Raw genomic sequence first — 26,941 nt, 5'->3', positions numbered from 1 at the left:
CAGCTTTCCCAGGCTCGCCCTGGAGAAAGGACCATCAACAGAGAGGACGGCCTCCTCTTACAAGGATTTTTATTTTATCGCTAGTGCAACAAGGTGTGCTCTGTGAAGGATCTAGATCAAATTAGGGAACCATGGGTTTTTTTGGATTTGGTTCTGGTTAGTCAACAGTGTTACAAAAGTATGGTCACATTTAGAGTGCGTTATAAACATCGCGTCCAACTTAGTTTGAAGGAGTTGATTTCTGTCCTGGCTGGGTTTAAAAATAAGTTGACTGTGGGCTTCAATAAACAATCAAAGACAAGAAAGCTTTCACATGCAGATTTAGGAAATCGTTACAAGAGTCACTGAATATGGAGATTCTATTCTTGCTCTGGGTCTTCGCGTCCTCTGTTGAGAATCTAAAATTCCTTAGGAGCCTTATCAATAAAGGGAAATAGCAAAAATAGCTTCATTCCTTTCAGATGCTCTTTGGCACTGACATTTCTTTGCCCTGTAGGAAAATTAGGCAGATTGGACCGCGAGTCCTTAAATTAAAAAGAAATAGATGCCTTTATCCACGACTTCGTTTCACAGTAGAGAAGCACACATAGGCAACATTACAGCCTCCTTTATGCACCATTGATAGGGTTTCTTGCCTACTTTTCCCTAAGGAGAGGATGACCGGTTGGTGGCCATCACCTCCCTCTCACCACCAGGGCAATCTTACTTTGTAATTCAAATAAGCCTCTCTCGAAAAACAAGTGGAGCAGCCTTAAATCTTCTAAGGCAGTTAAGCAAATTTTGCATTTTATGAGCGAGGATAATCCTTTCGCATTTTCAGAAATAAGTTTACAAGCCCGTGTGCCTGGTGAGCAATGGAAGCCGCGTGACAAATGGGGACACAGAGCGTCCTCCAGGCAATCTGTGTGACACGCAGTAAATCCTCCTGCTTTGGCAGGTCGGCCAGTGTGGTGAGAAAGCAAGATCAATTCTCCCCCGGCCTCACAAAGGATCCTTCATCGCTGATTGCCGTTAGACCAGAGGAGAAGCTTAATGAAGTAGATGCTGAAGGTTGACAGGAGTATTGGAAATGAATATAGAGAAAATGAAAATATTATGCACCAAATTGGCAGCGCAGAAGACCGAGCGACTATTAGTGGACACAAAAATAGAGCGTGGCTGAGTGTTCTCGGGCCAGCTGGTGACTGTAGAGTATCTGTGCGAGGAAGGAGTAAAATGAAAATCCACACATGGGATGGGGAGGGCTTGGAAATCCACGTTAGGCCACAGAAAGCAGGGCATAAATTGGAAATTGAGGCCTGCCAGCATTTTGAAAAATAAACACAGTTATGGTGAGAGGGAATGGGAGTATCTGAGCTGGGGAGGAAGGTGAGAGCGGAAGGGCAGAGTAATGAAAGGTAAACACCAAGTAGAACCCGAGGGCAGAAAACCGTTCCTCCCTTATCTCTGGCTGTTTTCTCCGCAGTCTGCTAATTTGTTGCTTGTTTGGTCTTTGATTGGCCACCGCGCTTTCTATTCTTTTTCTTTCGCATTTTCCTTCCGTGAATTTGCACAAATGTACGTGAAAAATAACATTACAATTCAAGTGGAAAATTATTGCAAAATGGGGAAACATAATGTCTTACAGTTTTCACTGGCATTACTAGCAGGTATATCCAGAGAAATATCAGAGTGACAGAATGGGCAAATAAATGCATCGTAATTAATAAGGAGCATCAAAGTGGCAGGAGGCTACTCTCCTGTGTTCAAGGAAATACGGTCTGGATGTTTGAAAGAATAAAAATATCACTGAAAAGTGATGAGAGATTCTCTCTCTTAATGAGAGAGAATCGCTGTCTATTCTGTTTAGCTGAGGCAGCCGGACCGCTGCGGGTAGCTCCTGGGGTTGGTTCCACACTGCTGATGTCAGCCACACAAACGGTGTGGAGACGTTGTATGTGAAGTACTACCACTGTCCTGAGTTCAGGTTAGGACAGAACAACAGGAGCAGGCTGCCTCATTCCTGAAAAAATCTCCCAAGGGAAACTTGGCTGCTCAGGAATAACTTGACCGAAATAAATGAACTCTGACGACATCGTTCTGTCAGGAAATTAGAAACGAATGAAACGGGAAGAGATCACACTCTTAGGAGTCAATTCCATGGGCTAGACTTGTTTAAGATAGAAAGGGGGATGGCGGGGCGGGCGAGGTGCCTGGGGCTCAGTCGGTGAAGCATCCGACTTCGGCTCAGGTCATGATCTCAGGGTTTGTGAGTTCGAGCCCCTCACTGGGCTCTGTGCTGCCAGCTCAGAACTTGCTTTGGATCCTCTGTCTCCCTCTCTCTGCCCCTCCTCTGCTCTCACACACTCTCTCTCTCTCTCTCAAAAATAAATAAATAAAATAAAATAAGATAGTGTATCCATGGACACAGATTTAGATATCTTTATCATCACCCTGACAGAAAAAGGGCAGGAGGACCAGAATGTGCTATGTTAGCTTGATCCACTGGACCACACCAAATGGGAAACCAGCAGTTGGCTTGTAAGATGTCAGGGTTTTCTTGCCTGCCTCCAATGACAAACCTTCAGGTAAAGCAAAAATCTTTTCATTATCCTACAACAGGACTTGGAGCTTTGGTTTCAAATGGAATTCAATCTTCCCACGGGTAAGTACTGGTTTGCTTCCGAGACCGCTTGCCCGGAAGGTGTGCGGGTTTGCATCGTGGAGTTTTGCTCTTTCATTTCCCCAAAGGGTAGTCTCGGGAGTCTGAAGTCTTGACTGGAGGAATCTACATTCCCTCAGCCTCCCTCTGTTACCGGTTTCAAAGATTATGCCAAAGAACAGGATAGAGAAGCTAGCAGAAGGGACAAAGAAGGAGGGGGGAGACGAGGGAAACAAAATGGATTATGAATTTGAAAATTGCCAATTATCTTGTATCATACAGCTCAGAGCCCTGGCACAATGCTCAGCCACAATCCAGATTTTTCAGCTTAAATGGCTTTACATTCAAGCAAGCAAATTAACCATAAAATAGGGAGGGGGGGGGGAAACAAAATATCCCAAGAAAGAATAAACTGCAGATAATAAGCACCAATCTGGTGTTGAATGCAGCCCAAGATACCAATTGTTTTAAGTCACGACAAAGACAGCTGAATGCTCATCTTGTGGGTGCAGAGCGAGGATGATTGCCTGCCATGAGTATCTTCTCTCACAAATAACAGTTTTTTCGCTCTTAATTTTCTGCTAAATTGGAAGCTAACTGCTTCCCACATTGTCATCGGAACACCTGCAGCTGTGCCAGATTTCTGCGCACCATTTCTTTTAGGTAAAACAGCACTCCGCTTCCTTCAGCTCCTCATTATGGCGAGGTCTTCCTTTCACAGCGCTGCAGCACTAATGATTCAGGCAGGCTGGTCAGTCATTAAGTGACAAGCAAATGATACCGTGTGCAACGTGTGAGTAATCGGTCTGAACAAATGAAATCACAGACTTGCCTTTCCCATCATTCATTTCACAAACAGTAGCAATGTGCCGCACAGCAGGTAGTTCAGTTAAAACCAGCCCTTGTAAAACAAATTTCCTGCAGCCGTTTTAAGTGAAGGCGCAGGGCTGGAGGCTTCAGCCCTGGCTTGTGCCCGGAGGAGTTAAAGGTTGGGGTGCAGGGAGGCGTGGAGAGGAGAGCCTGGTACATACGTTAGAATAATGAAGGGTTTCGTGTCTTATTGGTATGTTTCCCGTTTGTATGGATCTCAGAAATGACTGTCAGATTAGCAAACCCAAAACATACAGCATCCGCTTCTCTGGGTGCCTTGTCACGAGGTAGCTGTTAAAGAGACTGAAGCGAAGTTCCCAAATAAATAATTCTAAATTTGGAGTCATGAAGACATCACTGTAAATCAGACGGACTGCTAGGAAGCTAGTGCTGCAAATCGCAGTGATAAAGAGCTTCGTGGCTTTTATTTTCACAGTAGATCCCCTTTGGATTCATCAGTTATTTTGCAAACAGCGCAACTGGCTGCTAATAGAAATCCAACTTGCACGCTAAAGCTGAAAATGAGTTAGAATAGCCTGGGGGAAAAAATATAAAATGAGAGAGGACGACAGAGTAATCTCCATGGTCCCAAACTTGGAAACTTCAGGCAGGCCTCTAGCTACTCTGTCCCGGGACAGGGACTGGGGTCTCCAGTAGGCTGTGCTCACACTGCCATTCACACTCGCTCTCTCCTGCCTGAGGCCCTGGCAGGTAGGGGAACCAACTACTTTTTGGTTTCAAGTGTGCTCTGAGTGTTTTGCAGGCACACTGTTGGGCTGCGGGACGAGAGCCCAGAAGGAGCGCCACATCAACAATCTTCTTTCCACACACCATCAGGAATCAAACTGAACAGGGTCTCGTAGCTGGCACCTATTTTTCCCCTTTCTGGCAATCCCCATCTGGCTTCAGACTTACTCATCACGTCCTCTTAGGCAGCTGGCAAAAGCTCCCGGGAAGGGCCTGGGCAATCTGGCTTGACTGGAACCCATGTGATGTATGTATACTGAGAAGCTATGTGAGAGGGTAAGGAAGGATGCCCACGGCCACCAGCTCTGGCATCCCCCAGGGCTGGGCTTGCATTTGGGTCTTCCTGGATCCTTACAGATAAAATTTGGGGTCCACTGTTCCCTGATACACTAGATAACAGAATGGGTCACAGGGAGTGAAAGGAAGAATGCTCCTCAGTCAAGAAAAGTTGAACATCATGGAGTTTCTTCTGGAATAAGTTCATGATCCTGGTCTGGAACCCCTTTGTGGATAGAATCAAACTAAGGTTCTTAGAAAAAGATAATATAATACGGCATTCTTGCAAATAGGTAATAAGGGGTCCACTGCAAAGAAGGCATCCTTGCAAAAGGACGATATACTATACCTTCAACCCCACTGTCCATCTGGGCCCAGTGATGTGTTTATCAAAATAGGGCTAATGCAGGGACACCTGGGTGGCTTCGTCAGTTAAATGTCTGACTTCGGCTTAGCTCATAATCTCATGATTGGTGAGTTCGAGCCCTACATCGGGCTCGAGCTGTCAGCACAGAGCCCACTTCAAGTCCTCTGCCCCTCCCCTCACTGCCTTTCCCCTGCTCTCAAAAATAAATAAACATTAAAAAAATAAGACTAACACAAAGCTGTCTTTGATTTGCAACAAGGGTGTACAGATATTAAAAGTTTCCCATGATATTGAATTAATGCACGCTTCTCATAGTCTAGGAAACTGTCGAAAAGACTGCCCCCTCTGTGCTTGCCCTCAAGAGGGGTAACCACTATTATGAGGTATGTTGTATATTACCCCAGGCATTTTCTATGCATATACCCACACACTCGTGGATGTAATCATACTCCCCATCCCGTTCTGCAACTGATGCAGACACAATGGACACCTTCCCATGTCAACGCACGTAGATTTCTCTCATTTGCTCTAACATCTACAAAATTCTTTGACCTCTGGGTGCATTGTAAGTTGTTTTCAGTAGTCTCCCCACCCAGTTATAGGGCTTGAACTCAAGACCCTGAGATCAAGAGTCAGATGCTCCATTCACTAAGCCAGCCGGGCGCTCCACATTTTAATTTGACCACTTTCCCACCAGAGGATTTCCAGTTCTTACTCTACTGAAAACATGTACATTTTCTAGTGAAAATCCTTACATATATCTTCATGCATATGTGAGTATAATTATAAGATAAATCCCTAAAAACAGAGTTACCAAACAGTACAATCCTGGCTAATCTGACAGTGGGTTGGTTTTCACTTTAGTCTTATTTAACTAAATATGAGGATGAGAATTTCTTCATGCCTCATTTGTGATTCTCTTTCTTGTTTGTGGCTTATTTGCCCATTTTCAGTGAGGTTGATGGTCTTGTTGATTTATAAAAGCACCTTTTTAATACATGTTTATCCAGATTCTGTTATGAGTACTTTTTTGGGGTCACATTTGACTCTTTCCTAATGGTTTTTACCCTAAAGAAAATTTTGGTGGCTTCTGCAGATGTAAACATTCTTGCCTCTTATGACTTTTGGAGTTTTCATTATGTTTGAAAAGGCTTCTCTACTCTAGTATTATAAAAACAGTCACTTCTTTATTTAAGAGTGTTTATGGCTTTATCCATATGGGATGAGTTGTAGTTGAGAAGGGAGTGAGAGACCCAGTTTCACTTTGTTTCCACATGGTTGGCCATTATCCCAACACCGTTTGTTCTGTAGTCTGTCTTAAAGGGCAGTATGACCACCCCAGACTGCCATCTCCTAGACATATTTTAAGCCTGCTGCTTTATCATGCGTCTAGTCATGAACACTCAAAGCTACATATTCTTAAGTTAGGTCCTTAAAGGTCAAAAATCTCTACTTCATATAATCAAGATGTTTTAAGCTTGTTTCAAAATTCTGGGATTTAGCAATTCTATTGGTGCCGGGTTGCCTTTTGATTTAAGAATAGAACACTGTTGGGGTGCCTGGGTGGCTCAGTTGGTTTAGTGTCCAAATTCGACTGAGGTCATGATCTCATGGGTCGGGGGTTCGAGCCAGCATCGGGCTCTGTGCTGACAGCTTGGAGCCTGCTTCGGATTCTCTGTCTCCCTCTCTCTCTCTGCCCCTCCCCTACTTGTGTGCTCTAAAAAAATAAACATTAAATTTTTTTTTTTAAATAGAATAATGTCCACAATCTTGTATTCAGCTGCCTGAAATGCAAAAAGTTCAGAAAGCCCACAAGTTTTTTGTCATAATTCACTTGATGGCAAAATCTAAACTTACCCATCGGAAAGTTATTTATAGCCTCTATTCTACTTAGTCTGAATATCTATACCTTTCACTGTGGACCTCGATACACAAATATGCACACTGTATATTATTCTTTACAAATTGAAAAGAGTATGAATTTCAAAAACATAGCTGGTCTTAAGGATTTTGCAAAGGGGATTGTGGCTCCGTTAAGAGTCATTTGTCTTACAAGGAAGCAAAAACTTCCCAATAAGAGGAATGGATTGGAAAAGGTAAGGGTTAATGGGAAGAAGGGAGCAGGGAAGGGAAAGGATAAAAATTGCAAAAAACTGGAGCAGAGAAAATGCTTTCACAGATGACTTCCTATTTAAAGCTGCAAGAATGCATACCAATCAGACTTCAAGCTCACTGATATTAGTCTAAGGTTTTATTTATTTTTTTTTTTAATTTTTTTTTTCAACGTTTTTCTTTATTTTTGGAACAGAGAGAGACAGAGCATGAACGGGGGAGGGGCAGAGAGAGAGGGAGACACAGAATCGGAAACAGGCTCCAGGCTCCGAGCCATCAGCCCAGAGCTCGACGCGGGCTCGAATTCACGGAACGCGAGATCGTGACCTGGCTAAAGTCGGACGCCTAACCGACTGCGCCACCCAGGCGCCCCGAGTCTAAGGTTTTATTAAGTGAATAGCCATAAGGAAGCCATTCAGATCCCTTGCAAAACAAAAGAAAACAAAAGGGCACGGAGATATTTAACGTTATCAGTAAGAAAAAAAAAGTCATCATTACTATCATACTAATAAAATCATGTTGCAGTTTTCCATTTCTTCAAGGATCTTGCAACGCTTCTTGGTACTATGGGTTTAGGTTTCTGTCAAATGGCAGGTCTTGGACACAGATTCTCCCAGACATACTTTGGGGTGACTCTGGGGTTTTCATTATGTTTCAGAAGTCTTCTCCACGCTAGTATTCTAAAAATAGTCCCCCCCTTTTTTTTCTAAAGAATCTTAATGGATTTTTAGAACCGTGGCATAGGAAGCCAGAACCCTCTCAGCTATGGCTATTTGATCCACAGGATCAGAAACAAAACAGGCAGTTGGCCTTTTCTTAGCTGAAACCAAATAGAAGTAAATAAATAGGAAGGGAAGAAAAGATCTAAAGGTTCACAATCTTGGTTGCCCATTAGAGTCACTGTTTAAAAAATGTCCAGTACAGGTACACTTCCCCTCAAACTTGAATGTGATCAGAATCACCTTGGAGCTCTAGTTCACAGAGTGCTGTGCCCTACCGTCAGAGTTTCTGATTTAGCATGTCGGGGCTGGGGCCTAAGAACATGCATTTCTAACAAGTTCTTAGGTGCTGCTGGTCCAGAGCGGTCATTTTGAGATCCTGATTTAGTTAGTATGTGGTGGGACTTGAGTATTTATTTTTTTGGAATTCCCCAGGTGACTCAAATGTGTAGTCAGGAGGAGAACAATTGAGCAAGGCAGAGACTTTCCCTACCCATACCTGATCAAGATAGCCCACATCTTTCTTCCATACACAGTAACGAGATAGCCCTCTGTCTCAACTTTAGTGCCTTTTTTTTTTAAGCCAATTTTTTTTTATTAGAGAGAGTGAGAGCTTGAGGGAGGGAGGGAGAGAGAGAGAGAGAGAGAGAGAGAATCTCAAACAGGCTCCATGCTCAGAGCAGAGCCCAATGCAGGGCTTGATCTCATAACCCTGAGATTATGACCTGAACTGAAATCAAGAGTTGGACGCTTAACCAACAGAGCTACCCAGGTGCCCTAGTACTTCTTATCTAAGGGGAGAAGGTGCTTTATGGGGTTCTGCAGAGAACAGTAATGATGCTTTATTTAAGGAGAAATGTTTTCCAAGTATACAAATAACTAGGTGATCAGGATATGATTGGGAACAAGATTTGGGGATTTTCCATAAAATCTAATTTAAAGCACGTACTTTTTCTCTCTCTGGTCTTAGAAGCGTAACTAGAACATTAGAGAAAGTAGGGCTCCTTGTAAAAGGGAGGTAGAGAATTTACAATGGGCTATTGCTTGAGAGCCCACTATAATTTGGAGCATAACCCTGGGCATAAGTAAATTTTGCTTAAAGTTGCAGTGCAGGAGAAATTCCAGAGACTGTGCAAATGATACCGTTAGAAAAGATATGTACATAGTGATGACTGTCAGTTCATTTCTGGAAACCCAATAATCTACTCTTACAAAAGATTTTTTAATAGGATTGTAAAGATCAATGCCAACAGCGAGCTAGGCATTTGCTTTAAAATTTCACATTAACTCAAGATTTTTGTTTGTTATTCCTAAATGCTGGAAAAGGCAAGAGACATCCTCTAACGCGCTAATTCACTCCCTGGCAGACTATGACACTAGACTGAGTTGATTCTCCCTTATTTGTTGATTTTTTTTTTTTTAATAGTCTCTGGCAACATTGCTTGGCTCTGGGATAATAACCACTCGATACTGCCAAAAAGAAATCTGGGAATTTTCTGATCTGCCTTTGTTTGTTTTCCAAATCTGCTTTGAGGACATGTAGAATTGGTTCTGATGGATCATAAAGGTAAAATTTAGAAAATATAGATTTTGCTTAATGAAACAGAACAAAAAGAAATGCATCTTCAGAATTCACCAATACTGCAAAACTAGTTTATTTCATTTATTAGCCTCTTTATTTGTGCTTATATCAAGCCTTACCACACTTGCTATACATTGTATTTCACCGCCACGCAGTCTGAACTCAGGTAAGAACACTTCTGTTAACAAGACAAAGCAACGACAGCAAAGATTGAGGTCTGGCTTTACAAGGAAAGGCTGCATTTAGTTTAAGTAGCAGGAGTGCTTCTTAATTCCTTCTCTAATGTATCTAATTAGGCCCAAGACACTGGGGTTGAGTCAATTCCCCCACTTGGTTGATTTATGAGACAGTGTTTCACCACTCAAGTGAAAACAGGTTTATCAAGTAGTAGATTTATTTATTTGAAATGGAAACAGCTAGAAAGCTAAGAGGGGGATTTTAGTGTTTAACTGCGTTTCAGCCTTTCCCTGCCTTCTTGGTTGAAAACACAGGTCACTGCACTGCAGAGGAGAAGATAGGGTCAACATTGCTAATAGTCCATCAGTCCTTCATTCAGTGGCCAGGAACATATACTGAGGATTTCCTTTGAACTTCCTCCACCTATTTGAGGGTCATTTTGCCACTTATACAACCTCTACTGGGTAGATAGGAAGGGTAAGTAAAGGTAAAATGCAAACCATTCAGTTTTGCTCTTTGCTACTTGTAGTTGGAGGCAGCTTAAAGCAAAGCTTGCCTGTCTGAAGTTAAATTCTAATTTGGTGACAGATCAGAGCTCCGGTCCCCTACCCCATTCTCAGTTAACACTCTCACAGCAGGGAAGTAGACTGGTGGGGGCTCTGTGACATCCTCTCTGGCTGATCACTGCAAAGTCCTTAGTGTCTCTGATGGTGGGGCACAGCAGCTTAACTGGGAGGTTTTCTTTCTCGAATCCTTTTGGTTTCTCTCCTCACTGCCCGCCTACCTTGGCATGCTGTGACGCTGGGCTGACAGTTAGGGACTAGGACGCCTCCCTCTCTAGGTCCTGAAAGCCAGGAGAGGCCATCTTACTACAGAGTCTGCTGCCCAACACAGAGCCCACACCACTCCCCACCACTTAACACATCATCATAGAAGCCCCTCTGCTTCTGCCCCAGTGTAAACGTCTAGGTTTCCCTTGGCTTGTATGAGTTTTGACTCATTTTCCAACAGGTTCCTAATCCCCTGCTTTTCCCTAATTCCCGGGAGCTTTGTCCTCAATAACTCAGGCCCTAATCCACAAAGGATTGTGACTTGCTCTCCCTTCTATCATGTTCAGGAATATGTATCTTAACAGGTTTGCTTCTTGCTTTTGACAAAGCTTAGAGTCAACCCTGGAATAATGTGTCATTTGAGACAGGCATTTGGGATGTTCGCTGCTTAGCATACAGAACCTGGAACTTCCCCTGAGACAACTATTTGATACACATAACTGCCAAAGGACAAGACTGGAGCACAAAGAAGCCACGCACATCAGTTAGGAAAAGGCAAACAATCCACAAGACAAAGGGGCGAGAGGAAATGAAAGGGTCATTGAAAAAAAGAAAACCTGAAGTATCAATAAACATTTGAGAGGAACCTCAATCCCACTCATGATCAGGGAAATGTAAGTAAAACCACCATTAGATTAGCAACATTTTTAAATTCTTAAAAAATTTTTAAAAGTTGGATCATATAAACTATTGATAAGGATAGGGATGGGAATGAATATTTCCAGGTCCAGCTGGTAAGAAAGAAAATTGTCTAGTCACTGTGGAGAGGATATGGCAATGGCAGGGAAGTTGATGATATACTTGACACATAGCCCAATATTTTTTCCCAAAGTATAGATCCTAGAGAATCTCTCAGATAGACACATGAAGTTGTTTACAAGGATGCTCATCAAAACATTGTTTGCAGGGACAGGAAGAAGTGGAAACACTCTAAATATTAATCAACAGGAAATGGATAAACCATTGTATATATTTATACAATGGACTAGAATACAGCATTTCAAATGCATGATTTAGAGGTACATGTATCAACATGGATAATTCTTGAAAACACAATGGAGTATACTACCATTCATCTAGAGTGTTAAAAGCACAGAAAATACTATAGTATGTTCACTATTTCTATATGTATATGTATGTATTCAAAATATTACAACATAGACAGGAGGTGCGTGGCTGGTTCAGTGGGTAGAGAGTGTGACTCTTCATGCTGAGGTTGGGTGAGGTCGAGCCCGATGTGAGGTGTAGAGATCACTTAAAATAAAATATTAAAAAAAACATAGAACAGGTAAGCATCACCATCAATACTGTGGTTACCTCTGGAGAGGGGGGGAGGGATGGGTAAGGGTAAGGGCTGCAATGGAGGCTCCAATCATATCCAAAAGATGTTATTTAAAAAATAAAACAGGGGCGCCTGGGTGGCACAGTCGGTTAAGTGTCCGACTTCAGCCGGGTCACGATCTCGCGGTCCGTGGGTTCGAGCCCCGCGTCGGGCTCTGGGCTGATGGCTCAGAGCCTGGAGCCTGTTTCCGGTTCTGTGTCTCCCTCTCTCTCTGCCCCTCCCCCGTTCATGCTCTGTCTCTCTCTGTCCCAAAAATAAATAAACGTTGAAAAAAAAATGTTTAAAAAATAAAAATAAAAAATAAAACAAAATGTTCATATATATTAAATATGGGTAGGCATGGATGTAAGTGCGTTTCTCTGTATCTGAGATAGTTCTTTCTCTTTTCTCATAATTATCACAATAACTTCCATTTGGTCAAGAATGGATCTTGCAATCTCTTGATAGGACAGATATACCTAACAACTCAACTCTAAGTTTCTTCTTCCTTTCTGGTTCTTGGGCCTCTTCTCCTGGGCTTTTACATGAAGCCCAGGGATGGAACCAAAATTCGTCAAGTTGTACGTGCTGGGCAAATACAGTGCCTTCGACTACCAACTTCTCCTCAGGCTGGGCTACGAGTCAGTGCTCAGACACTTCCAGAAAACTCTTTTTGTCTCATTCTCCTTTAAATGCTACATAGGAAGAAACAAAAGGAGATGCCCCCCATGGCTTTAAGTCAAACCCTTAATTTTATTTGAATATAGTTTTTTGTCGTTTAATTACTGCCATTTTTTCTTTTCTTCCCTTTTTTTTTTTAAGCTTCCAGATTGCTGTGTAATTTTTGCATCTATGCAGATTAGATGAAGAGTCCAGGAAGACCAGCCACATAATTAAGGACAGAATGTAATCTTCACTTTTACAACCATCTTTCCCCACTTAAAATATGACATTTTCGGTTTTCTAATCATACATTTTTGGCTTCCAGGTTTTCACTTTAGGCAAATATTTTCTGCTCGAAATCTGCTGCACTGAATCTGCAGCCTCTCAAGTAAACATGGATTTGAGTTGACAAATTCACTGGCATTTTTGCTCAGAATCCAATTTGAGGAAGAAACAGTGGAGACCATAGGAGAAAGTCCTCCCTCATTCGGGGCTCTTCCTTGAGAGTGTCTGTAAGACCTCAAGTCAGACCTCGTTATAGATTTGGAAAGGCTTCCTTGCTGCACCTGGATGTCTTTTTGTCGCCTACCTGACCTGTGAGGGTGAATTGCTTCAAGAGAAGTCAATGCACCAACAAGGAGTGATCAGTATCTAGAAAACGGGTGGCATACCCAAGTTTGGGAATTAGAGGAAAGTTTGATATAGGGAATATTTACAAAGATGTCATCAGGGTAAAGGAGACCACAAGATTAGTGCCCCTCACGCTGTTACCACCCAAGGGCTTCAACTGGCAAGAAGGAGGGAGTGGCCACCGACAGCCAGAGAGAGGTGTGCATAACAGGTAGATACTCTGACAAAGTTGCCGCTGCAGGGAGGGCCCAGGAAAGAAAAACTCAGTCATGCCCTCCTTCCCTCCATCTCTTACTGGTGCTCCCTCTTGGCCAAACCAACCCAACCGGAAGGTCAGGAAACTTGTTGATTTCGGGTCAGCCTTCCTGAGCACAGAACAGAACCAATAAGGAGAGGGGTATCACCACACCAGCCTATCCAAAAAAGTTCTCTAAATGTTCTTAGATGTCAACATACTTAACATTCTACATAGGCTAATGCACATTAGGAATTATTCCAAGGATGATATATTCCCCATTTGAGTTGGAGAAGTCAATTCCTCAGACAATTTACGTATCATGTGGAGATGCTCTCTCTGATCCCCAAACTGTTCCTCTAGTAGGGGTTTAACAATCAACCAGCTATACTTTGGACGTACATAGATGATTGATCAGAGGAAGAGGCAGCACATTTTGCACTGACCAGGGGCATAATAAAATAAGAACCAATGCAAATGGATATAATAATAGCTGATTTGTGACATAAAGAAGAGACCTTGCTTTATACTTCTGTGTTTTGTAAGCACTGACAGTGGATCTTTCTATTGACAGAGATGTCTGGATCATCACAGAAAAAGTGTATTAAATTTTCTCTAATGTTAAGATTTAGTAAAATTTGTATGTATTAGCTAGGATGCATTATTAAATTTGAAAAAAGAAACATTGACTGGCTACAAAATACACCATCTCCACAGTAGAGGTGCTACTCACACGAGCACAGCACCATTCCCACCCTCCAGGACCAAAACAAATAGTCCTCTTCTGCCAACTAGGAAAGTAACATCTCAGTTGCTTTCCCTAAAAATGGCCAAAGCCAAACCCACAGGTGGAGACAGCCACATCCTACTCACCCACCTCAACTCCTTGGTGGTCCTGTCTGAATACTGTTCCACTTAAACCTCCTCCTTCTCACAGTTAAATGGCATGACACATGTTTTGCATAAAAAAATTCTAATGAGTACAAATATAGTTCACAGAGCCTTCAGAAGAGAGCTTCTATGTAATTAGAAACTCAAAAAATGTTTTACTAAGAAACTCACATTTGAACGGAGCCTTCAAGGATGAGTGGATTCTAACAAGTGGAAAAGACTGGGATGGGCAAAGACTCCTGGGTCAGGGGAACAGCATCTGCAAAGGTAGCAAGTGTTGGTTATAAATGAGATGCAGGTACATCAGGCATATTCTTGGGCTACAGATTTTGGACTTAATTCGTTTCAAATTGGAATGCTACTGAAGGAATTGGGGAAGGTAATGACACAAATAACAAAAATGATCATTGAGATGACTAGCTGACCTTTATTGAGCACTTACTGTATGCCAGACATTGCTTTAAGTCCTTTACATGTGCTAATTCATCCATTCTCATAATCATCCTATGAAATAGCTGATCTTAACCACTACACTGGGTTAGGTGCCACAGGTGACTTCAAGGTCATACACTGTCCCTGAATTCATATATTCTAAAACTCATAGAATTTTAGAAGATGCTTGAGGTTATTAGTTTATTGACTCTTCACAATAATGCCATGAAACAGGTTATTCGTTTATCAATGTATAGGCAAGGAAACGGTAGCCGACAGTCCAAGTAACTTGTCTGGACTCACACAACTAGTAAGTATCGGTACTGAAGTATTTGATTTCAAATGGTGTAACTTGAAGAGTCCTTGCTGCTTACCACCACTACACTACTCTCTCACTTAACAAATGTTTCTTGTAAACTTGTTAGCTGTCCTTAACTGGGGTAAAGACTAGGGCCACAAAGATAGATGGGAAATGTCTCTTGTCTCCAAGGAATCCAGGTTTCATGGAGAAGAGAGGGTCCTAGTCACAAGGTGGGGCATCCACCAGGGGCTTTGGGAACTTAGAACTGAGGAGTTCACTTTCTGGAGGGACATCCATGCGAGGTGGCCATTAACTAGGTCAGGAGGACAGCGCACTGGCCTGACTAGAGTTGGAAGAAATCACTGAGCAGGAAGGCAACATCTGTAAAGATGAAGAAGTGTGAGGGGACATGATATCGGTCAGGAATGGCTGGGTTGGTTATGGACTGGGGTACAGCCTGGGGATGGTCTTAGCATTGGATTGGTTGGAGGGATTAGTGAGTGGGAGGGGTGGCAGGATTCTGGTCTCATGCAGTGAGGTAGCAAGTAGGGAGAGTCACCAGGAATGGGACACAAGAGACGTTTAGAAGAAGGAGGTCTTGAAGGAAGACTAACGAAGTGTGTTTCAGACACATCCACTTGAGGTCAGCGTGGGACCTTCTGGTAGAGGTGTATGCAGTGGGCCATTGGAAAGAAGGTACGAAAGGCAAGAAGATGACACCTGTTTTGATAGCCAAGGTCTATAATAGCCATTTGGAATATACCATATCATTTTATCTCTGTGAAAGCTAAAATAATTCCACACCGAGAAGGTGGTTTTAGAGTGCCAACACATAAGATATGGTACGAAAGCCTGTGGAACTCCATGATGGCATTGTCTCAGGAAAGGAACAAAGAACTTTGGAATTTGGTCTCTTGAGGAGGAATTTACATTTGGAAAAAAGTGAAGCAAATTACACAGGATAAAATAATTTGCTTGAAGAACAATTGTACCGAAAGGGAAGAAAACAGCTTTTTAAATTATGGCATGGTGCCGGCTCTCAAGATAATTTAAAGACGTCTCTTGTTTCCTTAAAATACTTGCTGAACAAGATTGCCCAATGAGGTAGAGGATCGTAGGTTTAGGTGGGGATGAGGGGAGACAAAGAAGGAAGTAAATGGTTTTATTTTAAGAGCAATCAAAGGTAAAGTCCTGTGAAGGTCAAATGATTTGCAGGCCCAGCACTAGGGTGAGAAAGGACCCTTGAGAGGGAGTGTCTCCTTAAACTTTACACGCTGGATGCTTTACTCACACCTCCCCAGGCCTGGTGATCTGGGAATAAAACAAGGGCCGATTAAGCAGTAGGTGCGAAGAGGGAGGCCAAGAAGGAAGAGAATGGAGGCAGGGAGAACAGCTCACAGGCATTTCTGAAGCCCATGTGTCATACCATGAGGACGTAGCCAGTGATTCTTTACCGTGCCTGAACACTGGAAACATGGAGAACCTTTAAAGATAGCAATACCTGGGGGCACCTGGCTGGCTCAGTCCATTAAGTGTCTGACTTCGGCTCAGGTCATGATCTCTCGGTTCATGAGTTCGAGCCCTGCATTGGGCTCCGTGCTGACAGCTGAGTCTGGAGCCTGCTTCAGATGCTGTGTCTCCCTCTCTCTCTCTCTGCCCCTCCCCCATTCATGCTCAGTCTCTCTCTCTCTCCCTCTCTCTCTCTCTCTCTCTCTCTGTCTCAAAAATAAAATAAACATTTAAAAAAATTAATGAAGTAAAATAAAGACAGCAAGGTCTAGATGACCCCTCAGAAGATTCTGATTTCACTGGTCTGAACTGACACTCTGATACTAGGTTATTTATAACCTTCCCGGATGACTTTAATATTCAGAGAGGCTGTGAAAGTCTAACTTAGAAAAGATGACAACTGTATGCAGGGAATAAAAGGCAACATCGGCTCCAGAGAAATGCAAAGCATGTGACCGGAACCATCCAAACCTCTAGTTACTGAAAGCATTGCGATTTATTAGTAACATTATTATAATGTCCTTATAAAGTAATAAGTACTTTGTCCCCAACATAACCACCCAGGGAGAGAGGCCTTGGATCACTCAAATAAAAATTGTGTCCCTGAAAAACACAAAGCTACAAATGGCACCCAGGAAGATAGGGAGTGCTGGATTATTGAAGATCAATTTCACAAAACTGGGGAAACTTCCTGAAGACTCTTGAGTAGGAACTCTATTGGCAATGACTTGTGAGGGTCGTCACAATGTGAATGTGGGTAAAAGCAGATAAATACATGTTTATTACAAGCATGTAAGCAACATGCAATAGATAATCCAGTTGTTTCCATGAATCCTGATGTTGGCTATAAATTATAGAATGAGGGACAGAGTACTCTTTTGAAGCAAGTACAGTAGAAAACCAGAGAAGTCCCACCAAAAATAAAAAGGAGAAACCCACCCTCCTTTGCTTTCCATCTTCATGGAAAGTTTTATGTGCTTTTTTTTTTTTGCCCCCTTCCTTCTCGCCTTGTCTCCTGACACCCTCTAATTAGTGCTCTCGTCTCTGCCTCTGGCACCGTGCATGCTGTAGGTGGCTGGCGTGACATCAGATGCCTGCCCCTGCAATGCTATTAGGCACCCTGTGGCGCACAAACAAAAAGCCCAGAAAGCCTGACCCGACTATTTTCCTATGAATAGAACGTTTTCTTTATTGAGAGAAAAGGTGTTTGCGTGCATCTATTTGTATAGAAGTGAGCTCTACATATAGGCATAAGTATAGGGGGCTTTGTGCATGTGTATTGCATGTGAGTTTCTTAGTCTATTTAAAAAGGTTCAGGGTCAGGAATATTTCAGTGTGTCATCAAATAGGATTGGAAACTCCTGAAAGACTAAACATTTGTCCTCCACGTTTGAAAGACTAAGGGAATAGAGTGAAACTTTGTAAGAAGTAAGCTGGAATCAAGAGAACCTTTCTTGATCTTGAGATTAAAGAAGCTCCCAAGAAATAGGCGAACCCTCCCTCCCCTTCTTCCGTCTCCTTTAATGACATCCTAAGGTGGAAGATCTCTTTGCCTTGGGGACAAAAATCTCAGAATTTTTCATCCCTCCAGTGTGGGATGAAAACAATTTTTTTTTTCTTAATGTATGGTCAGACATCCAATTAGGATTTATCCCCGGACTACCAAGGGCTGAACATCTTGCCTCGTTGATCAAAGGGCATTTTAGATCTCACAGGGGTTTATCTTCCAGAGAGCTGTAACACCACCCCACTGTGAGGGCTGAGATGCTAAAAGCTGAGAATGGGGGATGGTGATAATCAAGGCTGAAAACACTGCTAACACAGGAGGATTTGCATCTCTGTCTCTCACGGGGGTGGGGGTGGGGGTGGGGGTGGGGGGGGGGGTGACATCGTTTGGAAAGTCCCAGTACTAATGCCAAAGGGATTAAGTGTTAGGGCCAGCGTAGTGGAGAACACGGTGATGCGTTAGACCAAAGCCCACTCAACTCTCTATAATTTAATGAAGTTGAATGTTGACGTATTTCTTGGGAGCTACTTAAATTTGATGATGTGAGCTCCCTGCTACAGTCCTTGACCTGAATCTGGGGGGCAGACTGTCCCCTTAGCCCGGTGTCTATCAGAGATTAGAGAAGATACCTTCCGCTATGGTCTGAATAGCATTCTGTGTGCATTCCCCCGACCCTGCTAAAATCCGTATGTTGAAATCTTACCCCTTAAGGTGATAGTATTAGGACGTGGGGCTTTTGGGAGGGGATATGGACATGAGGGTGAAGCCCCCATGATTGAGGTTAGTGCTCTTCTAAACAAGAGGGTCCAGAATGATAGCTCATTCCTTCTACCACGTGAGGACACAGAAGGTCTAGTCTCTGAACCAGGAGTGGACCCTAATCAGCTCCCAAATCTGCTGGCACCTTGATTTTGGAATCTCCAGCTTCTAGAACTGTGAGAAATAAATTTCTTTTATTTATAAGCCACCCAGTTTAGGCATTTTTGATACAGCAGCATGAAGAGACTAACACTTTCTTAGATGGTAGTGGTAACAGGTGCTTCTTTTTTATTTTTTTTTTAACGTTTATTCATTTTTTTGACAGAGACAAAGTATTAGCATGGGAAGGGCAGAGAGAGAGGGAGACACAGAATCGAAAGCAGGCTCCAGGCTCTGAGCTGTCAGCACAGAGCCCGATGTGGGGCTCAAATTGACGAACTGTGAGATCCTGACCTGAGCCGAAGTCGGATGCTTAGCCGACTGAGCCACCCAGGTGCCCATAAAGGTGCTTCTCATTTTACTACTATGGATGCTAAGGTGCCCACATCCCCATTTGCCTGGCACAGTCTCATTGAGCCCCTGTTGTCCTGGTGAAGGTTAACAGAACCTCTTCTCCCCCTCACAAGCACCCAGGTTTGACACCCTCATAAAAACTGAGCTGGGGACGCCTAGGTGGTTCAGTCAGTTAAGGATCCGACTTCAGCCCTGAACACGATCTTGCTGTTCACAAGTTCGAGCCCCACATCAGGCTCTCTGCTGTCAGCACAGAGCCCGCTTTGGATCCTCTTCCCCACCCCCCACCTCCCACCACTCTCTCTTTCCCAAAAATAAATAAAAATTAGGGAAAAAACTGAGTTAAACAAGGATTTGATGCTTATAGTATAGGACTTGAAACTGGCTGTTACCTTTGGGAGCCTGGTTAACTTGAAGTTAGGAAGAACCTTTTCATTATTAACACTAATTGAGGACTTCCTCTGTTTTAAACAAGATGAATGATTTGTCAAGCCTTTCTGAAGTGTCTGCTCTTTGCTGGGTCATTCAGTGATACTGCGTAGACTCTCCCATAGGGCTGTGCAGGTGTTCCCATCATGGGGAGGGTGCACAGGTGAGGAGGAAAGTGGGGGATGGGTGTTCTCCCTCCAAGCACTGCATCCAAGGGACGCTCCTTTTCTTATTCCTACAAGAGCACAGCTCGGAGAACAATGGCCTTAGGCATGGTCCATCACAATGGAAAATGCACACACTTTTAAGGAGATGGGATGAACGTACCCTAAGAATCCCTAAACCCTACAGGACAATAGATAATTAAGTGCTAAAGTTGGAGTACCCCGGGGCGCCTAGGTGGCGCAGTCGGTTAAGCGTCCGACTTCAGCCAGGTCACGATCTCGCGGTCAGTGAGTTCCAGCCCCGCGTCAGGCTCTGGGCTGATGGCTCAGAGCCTGGAGCCTGTTTCCGATTCTGTGTCTGCCTCTCTCTCTGCCCCTCCCGCGTTCATGCTGTGTCTCTCTCTGTCCCAAAAATAAATAAAAAACGTTGAAAAAAAATAATAAATAAATAAAATAAAGTTGGAGTACCCCAAGCAGGGCAAGGTGGTAATCGATAAACACTGAACAAACAAATGAAGGGATGATATCAACTTTCCTAAATGCACCTTGAGTTCAGAGAAGAGTTAGACTAGAATACATTGTTTTCATGAAGAAAACGGGAACCCTAAGGAAAGGATGCATTGGGTTGAACAGACAGGGAGGATTTGTGGTGATGGGGTGTGGGAGGAACATTCCATTTCAAAAGGAGAGCATGAGTGTAGGAGTCCAGACAGTGCAACAGGCTGACACTAAAGAGGAATGAGAGAAGATGTCCATCATCTTCCTAAAAAATAGATGCAAAAGTTTGTTTCCCCTGTAACCACCATGTACAATTTTGCCAACAGAAAAAAAAAAAACAAAAAACAAAACAAAACACCTCGGTTTTCCAGCGTACGTAAAACAAATAGCATAGTTAGTTCTAGAAACATCTTAGCTGTTACAAGCCATGTAAGCCACTGTTTTTTGTTTTTTTTTTAATGTTTATTTCTTAGACAGAGGGAGAGAGAGAAAGAGAGAGAGCATGCAAGGGAGAGAGCACAAGTGGGGGAGGGGCAGAGAGAGAGGGAGACACAGAATCCAAAGCAGGCTCCAGGCTCTGAGCTGTCAGCACAGAGACCTACATGGGGATCGAACCTGTGAACAGCAAGATCATGACCTGAGCCAAAGTCACACACTTAACTGACTGAGACACCAGGGCACCCCACCACTGGCCTTTTTGACCTTTATATGTGAGTATGTGTGGGAGTTGACACCCATAAATTACCCAGCATTTTAGATATAGCTCTGAACACATTCAAAGCATCTCAATTCTTTGAGGTGATGAAAGAGTTTATGCTGAAAATTCCAGATGCACAGGAAGAACCAATGCCAAGCATGGACATACTAAATGCCAGGGGCTACAAACTCGGATGCTTTCAGAGGCCAGGCAGTAAGTGTAGGAATGAAGCGGAGGAGGTGAAAACAGTAAGAAATGGTGCTTGTGTCTTCTGGTGAGTGTGTAGCTCTTTTAAAGCATTCAAACTAACACTGATGTATATATGTACATATGTATTTATTTTAGGTAGGCTTCATGCCCAGCACGGAGCCCGACATGGGGCTTGAGCTCAGGACCCTGACATAAGACCCACTGAGATCAAGAGTTGGACGCTTAATTGACTAAGCCACCCAGACTCCCCTCAAACTAACATTTAAAACCCAGTCAGCTAGGGGCGCCTGGGTGGCTCAGTCAATTGAGCATCCAACTTCAGCTTAGGTCATGATCCTGTAGTTCACAGGTTCTGGCCCTGCATCGGGCTCTATGCTGACAGCTCAGAGCCTGGAACTTGCTTTGGATTCTGTATCTCCCTCTCTCTCTGCCCCTCACTCACTTGCACTCTGTCTCAAAAATAAATAAACATTAAAAAAATTGTTTTAATAAAATAAATAAAACCCACTTGGCTAATCAAAGAAATCATCTGAGTTGAACTGAGCCTCTGTTTACCAGTTTGCAATCCATAGACCAATATTGGTGTTTCCCAGTAGCCTAGAATGCTTAAAAGTTTAACAGAAAAAAAGGTCTGTGAGACAAGGGTTCTTTATTTTTTGTCCTCTGATGTATCCGATGGGCTTAAAATGCTGGTGCATGATAGGCACTCAATAAATGTTTATTGAATGAATGACTAGCCCACGTCCAAGAGACATTCCATATTTATTGTCAAAAAGAACTCAGTGACGATGAGGTTAGCTGTCTACATAGATAAAATGAAAATTGTTGTTTTCCTCATGCTTAAAATTTTGCTGTAGCTTTTATTGGTTAAGAACCATTGAATCTTTGATTATTAAACAGATCTCCCTTCTCTATTTTATTAGGGAGAAACTACTCAAGATTTCTACAGTCTCCCTTTGAGCTACATTCATAGCAGATGTACTTGAAACAAATCAGACCCCATGCAGGGAGATGTAAAGCCTTTAACACCACAGACAGAAAATCCATGCTTTTATAATGCAAAGGAGCTGAGATCAAATATTCTTAAAACCAAACTTTCTAAATCTTTTTTTTTTAAAGTTTTTATTTATTTTGAGAAAGAGAGAGAGAGAGAGACATACACACACACACACACACACACACACACACACACACACACGTGCGCACGCGTGTGAGTGGGGAGAGGGGCAGAGAGAAAGGGAGAGAGAGAACCCCAAGCAGGGTCCAAGAGGTCAGCGCAAAGCCCTGCGTGGGACTTAATCCCACAAACTATGAGATCATGACCTGAGCTGACATCAACAGTTGGATGCTTAGCCAACTGAGCCACCCCTGTGCCCTGAAAACTTGCTAAATCTTTAAATTTTTTTTATGTTTATTTATTTTTGAGAAGAGAGAGAGACAGAGAGACAGAGAGACAGAGTGTGAGCAGGTGAGGGGCAGAGAGAGAGGGAGACCCAGAATCTGAAGCAGGCTCCAGGCTCCATGCTGTCAGCACAGAGCCTGACTTGGGGCTTGAACTCATGAACTCCGCGATCATGACCTGAGAGGAAGTTGGACACTTAACTGACTAAGCAACCCAGGTACCCCAACTTGCTAAGTCTTTTAAAAACAATATCTACATTGGGATTACTGGAGTTCACGGGGTCAACTGGGGGATAGCAATTCTTTGTCCATTCTCAAACGCTTTGACAAGACAGTAAGAATTGTGGATATCAACAATGGTGGACATACTATGCATACTGTAAGCACCCCCAGATGCTCTATCTGAAAACACAGACTATTAGCTCCAGTATTACCTATCAAACAGGGCTGCACTGCATCTTCTGTGTCTAAAGCACGCACATGCTGTCAATTTCATGTTATTTCTATTTGACACTTGCTTTGCTTAGTGTCTACTTTGTGCACCTCACCAAAAGAAAGAAAACCAAGGTACTGTGAGACATGCTTTAATAAAGACTGTATGTTGTCTAATTTAAAAAAAACGTTCATTCACCTGAAGTTAAAGAAGCCCTCTTGATCTGGGTTAGATGATCTCAAATTCAATGCCATAACAGGCTCTCAATAACTCTGTGTTATATTATCAAAATAATATAGGGAAAATACCTAGCACAGAATCGCACAGAATCTGGAACATAGAGGCAACTAAGTGGTGGCCATTGTCACTATTATTTAAACAATTTTTTTTTCAGCGTTTATTTTTATTTTTGGGACAGAGAGAGACAGAGCATGAACGGGGGAGGGGCAGAGAGAGAGGGAGACACAGAGTCGGAAACAGGCTCCAGGCTCCGAGCCATCAGCCCAGAGCCTGACGCGGGGCTCGAACTCACGGACCGCGAGATCGTGACCTGGCTGAAGTCGGACGCTTAACCGACTGCGCCACCCAGGCGCCCCATTTAAAAAATAAATCATAAGGTATGTCTTTGCTGTTTTCAAGACTGGGCAAGTACACCACTAGAAAGTAGTTCTCAAATGTAACGGAGCATGAAAATGATCTGATGAACGGGTTTTAAATACAGATTCCCAGGTCCCTTTAAGTCAGATTATCTGGGGATGTAAGACTTTTAAATCTACATTAAAAAAAAAAAAATCTCCCTAGCTTCTTCTGATGCAGATGGTCCACGGACTCCCACAAGGGAACCACTGCCCTAGTAAATTTTTCATTGAGGACTTGAAATGTTAAGAAGCCATTATATTTTATCAGGAAAAAAAAATACATATATAATCATATATAATATCTATATCTATATCTATATCTATATCTATATCTATATCTATATCCATCTCAGATATTCCTTGCATGACCAAACCTTAGTCAGGCTCCTGAATCCGCTAAGTCCAATTATGCACTTCCCTGAAAAATTTGGTTCCATGTAACAACTAAGTCAGTTTAGTGAGAGCCTTTCATCCTCCTTATCTGATCACCCTCTGTATGTATCCTAGCAGATTCTTCATTCTTTGCCATCCCCTAGGTGATGTCTGATCACCCTGGCCTGTCTTCAGCAAGAATCCTGTTAGATTGGTTTAAGCCAAGGATCCCATTATTACTGATAATTCCTCTTAGTAATTTTCCATCCACTACCCCTCCCCCGCCCCCCTGCTCTTGGCTATAAATCCCCACTGTCCATGCTGTATTTGGAAGTGAGCTTAGTTCTATACTGCGGTCTCTTATACCCTACGGCAACAGTCCTGAATAAACTCTGTTTTTACTTCTCTAACTATTGTTCAGCTCTGGTTTTGCTTTGGCACATACATGTGTATGCAGGCATGTGTACAGACAGCCACATTTCTAATTTTCAATGGCTGCTTCTTAGGGAGAAAGACTTTTACCTTATAGGCATTAAAAAAATGTTTTTTAACGTTTATTCATTTTTGAGAGACAGGCAGAGCGTGAGTGGGGGAGGGGCAGAAAGAGACAGCGACACAGAATCTGAAGCAGGCTCCAGGCTCTGAGCTGTCAGCACAGAGCCCCAGGCAGGGGTCGAACCCATGAACGGTGAGATCACGACTTGAGCTGATGTCAGACACTCAACCGACTGAGCCACCCAGGCGCCCCTGCCTTATAAGCATTTTTAAATTACCATCCTGAACTACAATGAGTGACCAAAGCCAATAAACCTCTCAAAAAATTTAGCAGGAAATCCTTTAGACATAAAAACTTGTAATCTCAATACTGCAATGTGTTCATTGACTTCTGTAGGATGGAAAATATCAGATGCTACTCATTTTTGAAAAACTGATCTGAAAACTAGCCTTTGTGCTCAAAGAGAGAGAGAGAGACAGACACAGAGATAGACAGACAGACAGACAGACATAGAAAATACTGAAAAAGTGAAAAAATTTCTGAAATGCCCCAGGATGAACCCCAAAGTCGCTGTGTGCCTCACACTCCCCCACCGTGAACACCATACTCAGAGCTTGACTGTATACAAATGTTTGCACCATTTCATTAAAAGACTAGAGGGGAGCCCTGGGAGCTCCCTATAAAGGAGTTTTCCTGTAAGGGAAAACAAGGGAGATCCCCTCTGTGACAGGGGAGGCCACTTGAGTCAATGGGAAGCCAATTGCCTTTGGGTGTAGGGGTGTTGGCTACAACCTAGGGAGAGACATTTTTACTGATGCTTCAGTCTGACCTGTACCTATATTCTTAAATTTGAATAATTTAGAGGAAAAACTCTTTCATTCTCTCCTTTGATTCACCATCTTCAGGGACAGTCTATCAGGAAAGCTGAGTCCTCAAACCTCAGAGATTTGGGAGACTGAAAGAAGGCTGCAGAAAACAATTCTATCCCACCTGTGCAAGGATAAAAACAGTGACATTCATTCTTTATCTCCCTTCGTCTCTCAATCATAGAAAAAGATGAACCGGCTGGGCCCGCTAACATTTTTCAGAGCCCCGCAGCTTTATAGGACAAGTCCCCAGAGCGTATGCCTAAGGTTAGGATAGACTTATGGGATACTTGCTCCTTTTAAAATTTTGATAGGCTAAGCAATGCTAATTGTCAGAATTCATGGGTCTCATCCATCACTGACCAGCTATATTAGGATGATTATGGTTCTATTATAAGTAACAAAGGGACAGAGACTTTCATGTGACGTAGAGAATGACAGGATTGTTAGCTAACAATCCCCATAGCAAGACAATTCCACACAATTTTGCAGACATGGCCCCTGATACACACACAAATGGGTAAAGGAAACAACATCTCCTGGAAAAGCCATGTTATAAATGAAGAAAGTAGATATAAAAATTAAGTGAAACTATCCTGCTGACCAATGTCTTCCAAAAAAGTGCCCGCCCAGCACAGTGCCTGGTATATAGGGGTCACAACAACGATCTACTAAAGGAATTAAGACATGATTTGAGCTATGGAAAATGCACTGGGAAAAAAAATACTGTCAGGAAGGTACCTATGCATTTTTTGTCTCTTTTTCCTCTTCTGTACTCTTTGTATAAGTTTTCTAAAATAAGCGCATATTTCTTTTATAATTTCGAAGAGCAAATAAATATAAAGGCAAACAAGGCCTTTCTGTTTCTAATTTCTCAGTTTTTCCCAGCTGAAAGCTTTGAGGTCTATTTCCCTATTGTTGGGAATTACTTTCATATTTTATCCCCTGAAGAAACATTTTTTTCCAATACTGAAAATAAAGCTCTAAGGGGGGAACATGCCCTTTTGCTTGGAAAGCTTACGGTCAACTAAGCAAGTTAAGATCGGACTTAACAGAAAACTTCAACTAGGCTTGATAGTAACCTAATAGGAATAAATAAGTAAAACAGGAAAATCTGTCCACAGTAGGAAATGACAAGACTTCATTAGGTTAGTGAGCTTCTGTAACATTTACTGCCTTATTTTTTTTTATTTTTTTTATTTTCTAATGTTTATTTCTGAGAGTGAGAGAGAGAAAGAGACAGAGTGTGAGCAGGGGAGGGGCAGAGAGAGAGGGAGACAGAATCCGAAGCAGGCTCCACGCTGTGGGCTGTCAGCAGAGAACCCAATGTGGGGCTCGAACTCAGGAACCGGGAGATCATGACCTGAGCTGAAGTCGGGCGCCCAATCGACTGAGCCACCCAGGCACCCCTTCCTCGTTTTTGTTTTAAGCAGGCATCACGCCCAGTGCAGAGCCCAATGTGGTGCTTGAACTCACTATGTTGAGATGGAGACCTGGGCTGAGATCAAGAGTCAGATCCTCAATGGACTGAACCACCCAGGCACCCCCATTTACTTCCTTATTAGCCTTAACTGGAAGGGCTGATGAACCCTTTACAGATTGGCTAAGGTTTGCCTGTTAATCTGTAATTTGCAGTTAATCTGTATCCATTCATT

General features: G+C 42.8%; 1 protein-coding gene across 3 annotated transcripts in view; it reads right to left on the bottom strand.

Annotated features, from left to right (window-relative positions):
* The window catches only part of CDCA7L (cell division cycle associated 7 like), a 185,011-nt gene that overhangs the window by 134,284 nt on the left and 23,786 nt on the right, over positions 1-26,941 (bottom strand). For 2 of the 3 annotated variants that reach the window (XM_086694542.1, XM_086694535.1), the window contains exon 3: positions 14,233-14,320. The exons of the other annotated variant lie outside the window; for it this stretch is intronic. The gene's annotated coding sequence lies outside the window, so the exon portion shown is untranslated. The remainder of the gene's footprint in view (positions 1-14,232; positions 14,321-26,941) is intronic. 3 annotated transcript variants of the gene reach the window in all.

This window comes from Puma concolor, chromosome A2 (assembly GCF_028749965.1).
Source record: "Puma concolor isolate L17-30 chromosome A2, mPumCon1.1.hap2, whole genome shotgun sequence".
NCBI lineage: Eukaryota > Metazoa > Chordata > Mammalia > Carnivora > Felidae > Puma > Puma concolor.
Note: the sequence above shows the minus strand (reverse complement) of the source record. Positions and strands in the feature narration are given on the sequence as shown.